Source organism: Pinus tabuliformis, chromosome 7 (genome assembly GCF_031772625.1).
Source record: "Pinus tabuliformis cultivar Carrire ecotype Pingquan chromosome 7, CPIR1, whole genome shotgun sequence".
NCBI classification, from domain to species: domain Eukaryota; kingdom Viridiplantae; phylum Streptophyta; class Pinopsida; order Pinales; family Pinaceae; genus Pinus; species Pinus tabuliformis.
The window spans coordinates 204,490,809-204,500,400 of NC_142293.1; the positions used below are offsets into that span (position 1 = coordinate 204,490,809).

Sequence of the window (9,592 nt, forward strand, 5' to 3'; positions counted from 1 at the left end):
TAGTATCCAATTTACCGGATCCTTGCCATCAAACTTCCTCATCTCGCTTTTTCTTGATTTTAGGAGCTCGATGTTGAAATGACTGTAACTCTCTACTTTTAGATCTTTAAGTTCTGAAATTGTGCCCTGCAGTAGCCCTTTGTGTTCTCTTTCCAATGCCACAAGTCTGACCCAATTTGGATTCTCCAAGGAAGAGTTATGTGAAATCTCCCACAGTGACTTGATTATAGACTACTTCAGTAGAGCGAACTTGTACGATGTGCCACGAGTCATTGTTTCAACCTTTGGATCTGAAAAATGCACACAAGAAACTAAAGTCCGTCCTCTTTCTGCACCCTTTTATGAAATTTGAATCCGATCCCCAGAGAGAAAGTTATGACTATTTTCCCCAGGTCACATGTTTTGAATGTAATTCAGGAGTCTGCAAAAAGACCAACTTCCTCAGATCATATCTCCGAAAATATGGCACGAAAAGCTCTGAAATTCGGACCCAAGGTTCAGCGCTATTTCTTCTAAAATGGGTTTTTTTTGCGACTTCTGAAACGTGACCGAAAAAAAGTTATATCGAAAATTCCACGATGACCTGTTTGGAGCAGTGAAACCCTAGAATCCAAAGCTCTGATACCAAATGTTATGAAACCAGCTCAAGAAAAGATAGAAAAGATAGATCAACGCCTTATAATTCAGCCTTTTCGAGGGGGCAACCTCATTTACATTACATAAATGAACAATTCTTGGATGATACAAATTAAAAACCTCCTTTCTATATATAGGAGTCTAAGGGGTTATAACATAATCAGAGCTGACATAATAATAATAATGTAAGGGCGCAATAATAACAATAATGGGCTTCTATGGGGCATAATAGTAACAATATGGGCACTACATGGGTACATAAATATAATAAGTGGGTTGTACTAATAAGAATAAGGGGTTACACTAGTAGTATAGGGGCCTAACATTTATGAATGATTCTAAGTACTTAGGCTCTCAAATCATTGGGCCGAGGGTCCGGTCCCTCCAAAAGTCAGAGAAATGCTATGAGCCCCTTTAATTTAATAAATGACTTGGTACTTAGGGGAAATTAGTAAAAATTTAGGGAAAATGAGCAGGGGAGTTAATTATTCTGACTTTGCTTTGCTTGAGATGCTTTCATTGTACTGTATGCCTTGGCCTTGTGATGAAAGTGAAAGATAAACACATTTAGAGACATCATTCATCACATATAGTTCTGCAACATCAACTACCTACCCTACCTACTTTATCCTAGCATTTTTTCTTCTTTATTTGGGTGCGCTTAGACTGGAAAACCCTTATCCATCTTCTTTTTCTTTTACATGGCAAGCTTACCTAAGTCTACACTTATTACATCCAAGGGCTCAGATTAAACTGTTGAGCTCCTTTTATTTACTCTACCTATCTACTTATCTGCCAAGATTACACTGTTTGGTCAGATATTTATTCTCTATCTCTAAAACATGAAATTCAAATATGAACTAGCCAAGCTTAAGCTGTTTGACTATTCATCAATTGTGGCAGAAGTCTGACAAGTTGCACACAATTGCTTATTGCAAAAAATGAAATAGTAGTGGCATTTTAGGCTTGCACACTTTCCTGATCTTTTTGTTTTGGGTTCATTTCTTCTCATTTTTTGACCATTTTATTCTTTTTACCCTTTGATTTTTCTTTTCGGGTATACCCTCTTTACATTTTTTAAATTTTTTGATTTTTTGAAAATATGGAAAACCTTTGCAACAAGGAAAGGTATGAACATATTACAAAGCTCATCAAGTCAATCATGAAATATGACACCTATTGGTATAGGAGCATAACAGGTGGCACCTAAGACCTATCCAAATTTCTCTGGTCTTGAAAAGTTTGCTAACATTGTGCTAAGGAAGTCGGATGTTTCGTTGTCCTCTCTTTGCACCAGTAGTTTCACTAATTCTTCCTCTAGTTTGCCTTTTCGGAACTCTGACTTGATTGGTGACCTGCCTGTTCATCTGGGGTATGCTTCTACTCCCTCATACTCATCCTCCCCTAGTGTTAGCACATGGTTCTCTTCAAACCTGCTCGACTTCCTCAATCCCCCTGCTTTAATGAAAGTTTAAACCTCATTCCTCTCCCTGTTCACTAAAATCTGGAGCCTAAATAGACGAAGGGTCAAAATTTGAAATCTTCCTTTAGTAATGTGACCATTAGGTAGAAAAAACATAACAAGAAAGCCTTGGCCTAGGAGGGCACTATCAAAGGAGGTTTGTATTCCGGAAATATGTCTTTCTCTGAGGAAAAAAGGGCGCTTAGAGCTAAGATGCCCTCTCAGGAAGGTCCCCTGTGATAGTGATGTCGATCAATATTAGGGGAGTGGGGGATAAAGTAAGAAAAATTCCCTCAAAAGAACTCTAAAGATCATAAGACGTCTATTGTCCTTATTCGGGAAACAATGGTGGTAGGGGGCAAAGCTTGTGATTATTTCCTTTTAACTTTGTCTAGATTGAAAGGCTTGTGCTATTAATATTGTGGATTTATCAGGGGATCTGTTGACTACATGGAATCCTAATGTTGTTGATCTTAAGTCTTACTTTTCATGGGCTAGTATCATCTTGGAAGGCTCCCTAAAAGCATTGAACACCCCCATAAAGCTACTTAACTTTATGGACCTTGTGATAATAGGCGAAATTTTTTGAACTAGTTGCAAGAAAGTGGTTTTCTACTTGATTAGCCCATCATTTTTGTTGGGGACCTCACTTTCACCATCTCAACTTCTAAAATTTGGTGAGCTAGGGCCTGGGTTGACCCCTTAGCTCCTTATTTCTCTCCACTGATTCAAGATTCTAACTTTGTTGATATCAGGCCTTCCCCTATGAGACTGGCCTAGACAACTGGCAGGGTGGATGAGAGTGGGATAGCTAAAAGATTGGTAATATTCCTTTTAGTTGATTCCCTCTTGAAAAGTCTTGGTAGGTTCTAAACTTGGACCTGTTTGGCTAACATTTCTGATCACTCCTCAATCATCCTCCAATTGGATTTGATACTTATAAGATACATTATCCTTTCAAATTCAATCCCACGTGGATGGAGGATGTGTCTTTTGTTTCCCTGATGAGAAAGAGTCAACAAGAGCTTTCAAACAAAACTTTCGACGCAACCATGTAAAGCTGGGTGTATAAGATGAAAATTTTAAAAATTAGGGTGAAGGAATGGGATAAGCGTAAAAAACAATATTGGAAAGCAAATCTTATACATAATGAATCTCAATTTGATAGAATTTTTCAGGCTTATGTGAATACAATTTTTCCTGAAGAGGTTACCTCTGCAATTTGGAAGAGAAAAATATCCCAGATCTTAAAATAGGAAGAAGAGGAATGGAGGATGAAAAACATAGATATTTGGATAAAGGCGGGGATGGAAATATAAAAAAAAAATTCCACTAGTTTGCAAACTATAGATTAAATCACAACTCTATCACGAAGATTAAGGAAGAGAAGGGGATAATTAGAAGCTCCCAAAAAGATTTAGAGAAGGAAGCAAAGGAGCATTTCAAGGATATTTTCACAAATCCTGGTATTAATAATATTTCTTCCCAATTGAAGGTACTTCAAAATTTTCTAAAGTTCTTTTCAAAGGATGATTCCACTAGACTTGGAAAATATGTAACTTTGGAAGAAGTAAAAGGGTGTTAAAATAGTTTGCAAAATAAAAGTCACAGACCAATTGGGTGGACAATAGAGCTATACCTAGCTTTCTTTGATCTGATGGGGAATGAGATTTTACATGTGGTGGAGGAAGCTAGAAGGAAAGGATCTATTAAAGGTGTTGTTAATGCCACATTTATTACTCTAATTCCAAAAGTTCAAAACCTGAGAATTTTAATGACTTCAGGCATTTCATTGTGTAACTTAATATATAAGATTATTGCAAATATCTTTTACATTCATCTTAGAGAAAAACTTGCTAAGATGATTTCTTTGAAACTATTTAGTTTCTTTCCAAATAGGAAAATCCACGATGTTAATGGAGTTTCTCAAGAAACCCTCCACTCTATTAAATTAAAGAAAAAGAAAAGAAAAAAAAAAAAACAAAAAGACAAAACAAAACGATGCACACATTTTGAAAATGGATCTGGTAAAAGCATATGATAAAGTCAATTGGACTCTTTTAGATTGATTCTCTTCAAACTAGCCTTAATATGGAAGTGACCAACTAGATCATGGGGTGTGTAACCTCGATGAATTTCGGAGTGGTGATTAATGGCTCCCATTTCAACTCTTGCCGCAGCACTAGGGGGCTGAGACAAGGTTGTCCCCTTTCTCCTCTACTTTTTTTGTTAATAGTTGAAGGTTTAAGCACACTAATCCTTCAAGCCAAATGTGTTGGGAATTTAAAAGGGGTGAAAGTGACTAGATCAATGCAAATAACTCATCTTTTTTTTTTTTTTGTTTGTTTGTTATGATATCTTAATTTTCGGAAATGGATCTTCTGTTGAATGGGAATGTTATGCCAAAATTATCTCTCTCTTTTGTCAAGCCTCCAATATGGAGGTTAGCCTACAAAAATCTACTTTTTTTTCCAAAATAGAGCCCAGGATGACAATCTCAATCTCATAAAGTCCATACTAACTTTTGAAGTGGAGCTTATTTCCAAAGGTCTTAAATGCCTGGGATTTTTCTTGAAACCAAATTGTTAGTTAAAGGAGGATTGGACTTGGCTCCTTAAAAAGGCTGATCATAGAATTATAACTAGTGTTTCATGTGGCTCTCTCTTGGGGGAAGGGTGATACTTGTAAAGTTTTTCCTTTAAAGTAACCTTTTTTATTGGATGACACTTTCAAAAATCCCTAAATTTATCATTAATAGATTAGGACATAAAATGTGTAGTATTTTGTGGACTAGAAAAAAGGAGAAAGGAGTACATCTGGTTAGGTGGAAATCCCTTTCTCTACCTAAATTCTTTGGAGGTTGGGGATTTAAGAATACATTTACGTTTGGAACTTCCCTATCTATGAAGACTCTATGGAGAGTAATAAAAGGCTCCAATTGTCAACAGGTGCTTAGCTCGAGTGGTAGGGAGTGGTTTACCATCCCATCCACCCGGGTTCATGTCCCTGGAGACATGGCCCATCATAGTAAGGCTGGAAGGATGCGCGTCCCATTGGATTCTGGGATCCAGCTCCAGTTTTGGTGGTCTTCGGATGTCTTGATCCTATGTCGAACTATGAGTTTCTGATATATGTGGCTTGCGGGCTATTGCATATATCTGAGGAGGTTGCTAGTTCCCTATCAAAATTTTAGGTTGAAAAATAAATGGCTCCAATATGTGGCAACAAATTATAAAGGTTGTATTTAAAGAAGAAATTTGTCACTACATGGTTTAGATCACCCTTTTCTATTTTCTCCCAAAAAGGCTCTATCAACTGGAAAGACCTTATGGACTCCTTTTTGGGGCTATCCTCTTGGATTGCCTGGAAGATAGGAAATGGGAATAACCTTAATGGTATAAAACTTCTATAAAACCGTCAATGGATGTATTGAGTGGGCCTAATGGTTAAGAACATTTCTTCCTTGCAAGAGGTCATAGGTTCAAATCTAGAGGGTTGTAGAGTATGTTCACTTTCATAGAATTTAACAGTCAAACCGTTGCGCAAAGGCAGGTCCCTTGTCCCATAAACAAGGGGGTCTCACACACCAATTCGTTGTCTGGCTTGGCTATGACCTTAAAAATATATTATTGTTGTCATTACTGATGAATTAAAAGATTTTGACCATTTCTTTTGTAATTACTATGTAAAATTGCTTAATGGGTATTCATTTAGGCTTGTTGGATTTGTTTTAAATTCTTAACAAGTTTTTTGTTCGAAAATTGCAACCATGGGAAAGAGTTTGTACATGGCTCTCTATATGGTGCTTATGGTTCAAAAAATTATTTCCATGGCCAAAAACTCAAGCACCATGTTAATCTTCATGATTACTCCCAAAGGCTACAATTCAAATCTTTATTTTTAGTTTTGAGCTTACAACAATGTTATCTTCTTGAAACTTGGCATGTGCACTACAAGAGGATATTTTGTTCATTGTAGTACGCCCCACCCCCAAGCCCAAGACATAGCTCAATGATTGAGTTGCAGAGGAACTTTTCCTCCACATTATGCCTTGCCATTTGTCCTTGTGTGAGTGGGAAGAACCTAAAGGAAAACATATCACTCACTCATATTTGTATTCATCACTTTTTTCATGGCTGCTTATTTGACTTACTAGTGGATGTTGAAAATGGTATAAGCTTCAGTTAAAAACAATATCAAGGTCATCCTTATACATACACGTTGATAACCTCTCTTGGGGAGACCATCCCAATCTTAAGTGATGTATAAATACAACTCTCATTTATAATTGATCATCTTGTGATCAATAATCATTAATAAAGGGTTTTGCTTAAGGGCACCTATCAAGTGTAGGTCCTTGTGAATGGGTTTATTTCTCTCTTTAGAATACTTTGGTTCACTCTTTATTTAGGTTTGCACCCTTCATAGTTGATATATCCTCTCGTGTTTCTCTAGTGCTGGTTTGTTTTTCTCTTTATTGTGGAGTTTGGGTTTGTGTTGGTTTTGTTCATTTCTCACACTCTTTCTTGTGAATCTTGACAATATCATTATATGGGATAAAAAATACTCTAAAAATATTCAAAAAACATCTCTTTGATATGTATATATTACTTGCAATCTAAGTCACTAAATTTCATTGATCAAATTTGAAATTTGACACATTTGAAGAGAAGCTATGTAAATTTGGTAAAATTTGGTCAATAAATTCATCAATCAAATTAGTCGTTGTTTAATAAACAAATTTAAGTATGCTTGTTAATTGTTGTGGAAGGAGATGTTATGGAATGTGCCTTCTATTTGCATGAGAGTCCATCATGTGAATTCAATAGCAATATGTCCCCCTTTATTTTCCTATATAGTGTCATGACTCTAGAGATGTCGTCATAACCCAAGGTCTCAGAAATCCTCCCGCCATGTGGCGCCAATGCGGTTCTTCCCAATGGATTGCCTAAAGTGGGCATACTAGACTTGGACCATGCCTTCTCTCATTTATTAGCTGAAATTTAACTTAACCAATCTTTAACTTATGATCAATTGCAAAAATTCACCACATGCAAGAGACAATGTAAAATAGGCATTATCCATCCTAATACTCAAATCATAAGTTTAATAATAAACTTTGTTACAAAAACCAACCCAACTTTGTCGATCCCCAAATTTTAGCTCTTTGAGAAAACCCAAAATTTGGGGCTCGTATTCCAACACAAAACATAATCTTAGTGGCCTACAACAAACCAACAAAACCCCAGCCTTTGGCCCACACACCTCTACCTCACAGATAGGGCACAACCTTCACCTCATGCTCTTTGTCTTGTCAACTCTACAAGGAGTTCACCACGTGCTCAGCCTGAACGATCTGTGGTCTGTGTGCTTTGAGCTATCCATTGATTTATTTCCTCCACTCTGAATATATACATGTGATGCACGTGTCCATCAATTGTTGCATTGGTTGGGTGGAATGGGCCAATACACGCCTGTTCATTTTGTGTCCATGTCAAATTATAACTAATCAAGATGACATATCTCTTGCACGCCACACACATTTAACGAATGTCTTGTCCGCGCTTCATTCCAACTCAATCTAACCATCTCGCTCACGTGCTGTACATTGGAAACCCCAAATTTGGTTGTGGCCACCGCAACATCACTGTTATTGACCTATGCACGTTATTGTGTAGCTAACCAATGGATATAGCATGAGATGATTCCTTACCTGTTGATATGGGCACGATAGTGTCATGCAATTGTGCTCATCACATCGCAACTCAGCATGGCACCCAAATCATGGATTGAGCACCTCGAACGTCCATTTTGACTAGTGGAGAATCATGCGATATCACATATTCCTTAGGTGTGTATCGAGCATGGGCTCTAGGGACCTTACATATAGTCTTCTAATGATGTAACAATTGAAATCATGCCCTACGTCATGGTGTTGATGCCCAACCACCTAGAAAACAATTAATCTACCATCCAACTAAAATGTCAATTATTAATGCATTAAGATTGCCCACTGTTAATACATTTAATTTTAAGCATTGTTACTACTAAGCTTATTAGTGTTATCTATGAGAATTAACTACATATGTATTATATTAAAATAAATTTATATATTACCTTGTAAATTGAAAATAAACTTAAGGATATATAATTCATCATTTATATATAAAAAAATAATATATTTGAAAGATACACAAATTAAATAATTTATCTAAAAACTTATATAAATAATTAAAAACTTGATATCATATTTAATGTATTTATTATATAGTTTTATTTGTTTAATTTAATGATGAATATTAACTATTTTCATTATTCAATGAACAAGAACATGAATTAGGGGACTATCCTTAAGCTCTTAGTGTTCAAAATAGTTACTATTCAATTGTCAAGTTTAATGATTTGTAATCCGCAGAAACTATGCCAATGACAAATATATATTGATATATAACAAAAAAACAACAAACCTCTATGTAACGATTAAATTTGATGGGTGTTTACATATTCTTCTTTATCACATCATCATTGATGTGCATTTAAAATTGAAGATTTACAAGTAGCCATATATATACTTTTCGTCAGAGGGCCCTTTTTAACACTGCAACATGTTTGATGTGCACTTAAACTGTCAAATTAAAACGCAAACTGAAAATTTAATTGTATAAATATTTGTGTATTACATTTACTATGCATTTCAATTCAATGAAACTTGTATTTGTAAATACATGTGTATGGATGAATGATATCATTTTAATAAATTTCAACAATCAGTCATGTCAAAGCAAAGTAGGTGTGTGAAAGGCTAAAGATATCTGCTGCATGAAAAAACAGACAAATTTTGATTGCATATTCCAATGAAAAAGTCTAAAATTTCTCTTGAATTTGAGGATCATTTTTACTCATAATTAAAACATGACAATTTTTACTAGGGAAACAGTACAAATGTACCTTATTCCACACCATTTTGATTCACATAATGGCCATGAGAATGCGAGTCCTCACACAATTAATAATTCATTTGATTTATTGGGCCTTGAGTTTACTCCTTTTGACAGTTACATTTTTCTATTCACCTTGTTATATTTTTTAAAATATAAATACACAAAATGTCGAGAATGCGGATGGTATCCATGAACTACAAATAATGATTGCGACTTGGGATAGCTACCACTGAGGGGAGAAAATATTGGGAATTCTACCTACTGTTAGGGTGTGATTCTTGAATGGCGAATTTAATATGAATGTGAACTGCAGCTTTAAGCACTTTTCCTCTTCCCATAAATTGTACCTATCTTGGTATCATTGCATGCTTCCTGCTCAACATTTGATTGTTAATAAACAATGATTGTATTTATGAGGGAATGAAGAATAAAAAGAAGTTGGAATGATGTCTAGGCTGTTAAATCTAAGGTAATCTGTTAAGTTTTGTCAAAGTTGCTCTTATATTCATAACAAAAAGTACATAATACATCATTATATTTAAATGAGAGGTAA

The 9,592-nt window shown here is 35.5% G+C and overlaps 1 protein-coding gene across 1 annotated transcript in view; it reads right to left on the minus strand.

Moving 5' to 3' along the window:
• The window catches only part of LOC149246569 (protein PIN-LIKES 7-like), a 33,189-nt gene that overhangs the window by 22,408 nt on the left and 1,189 nt on the right, over positions 1 to 9,592 (minus strand). The gene's annotated exons all lie outside the window — the stretch shown is intronic.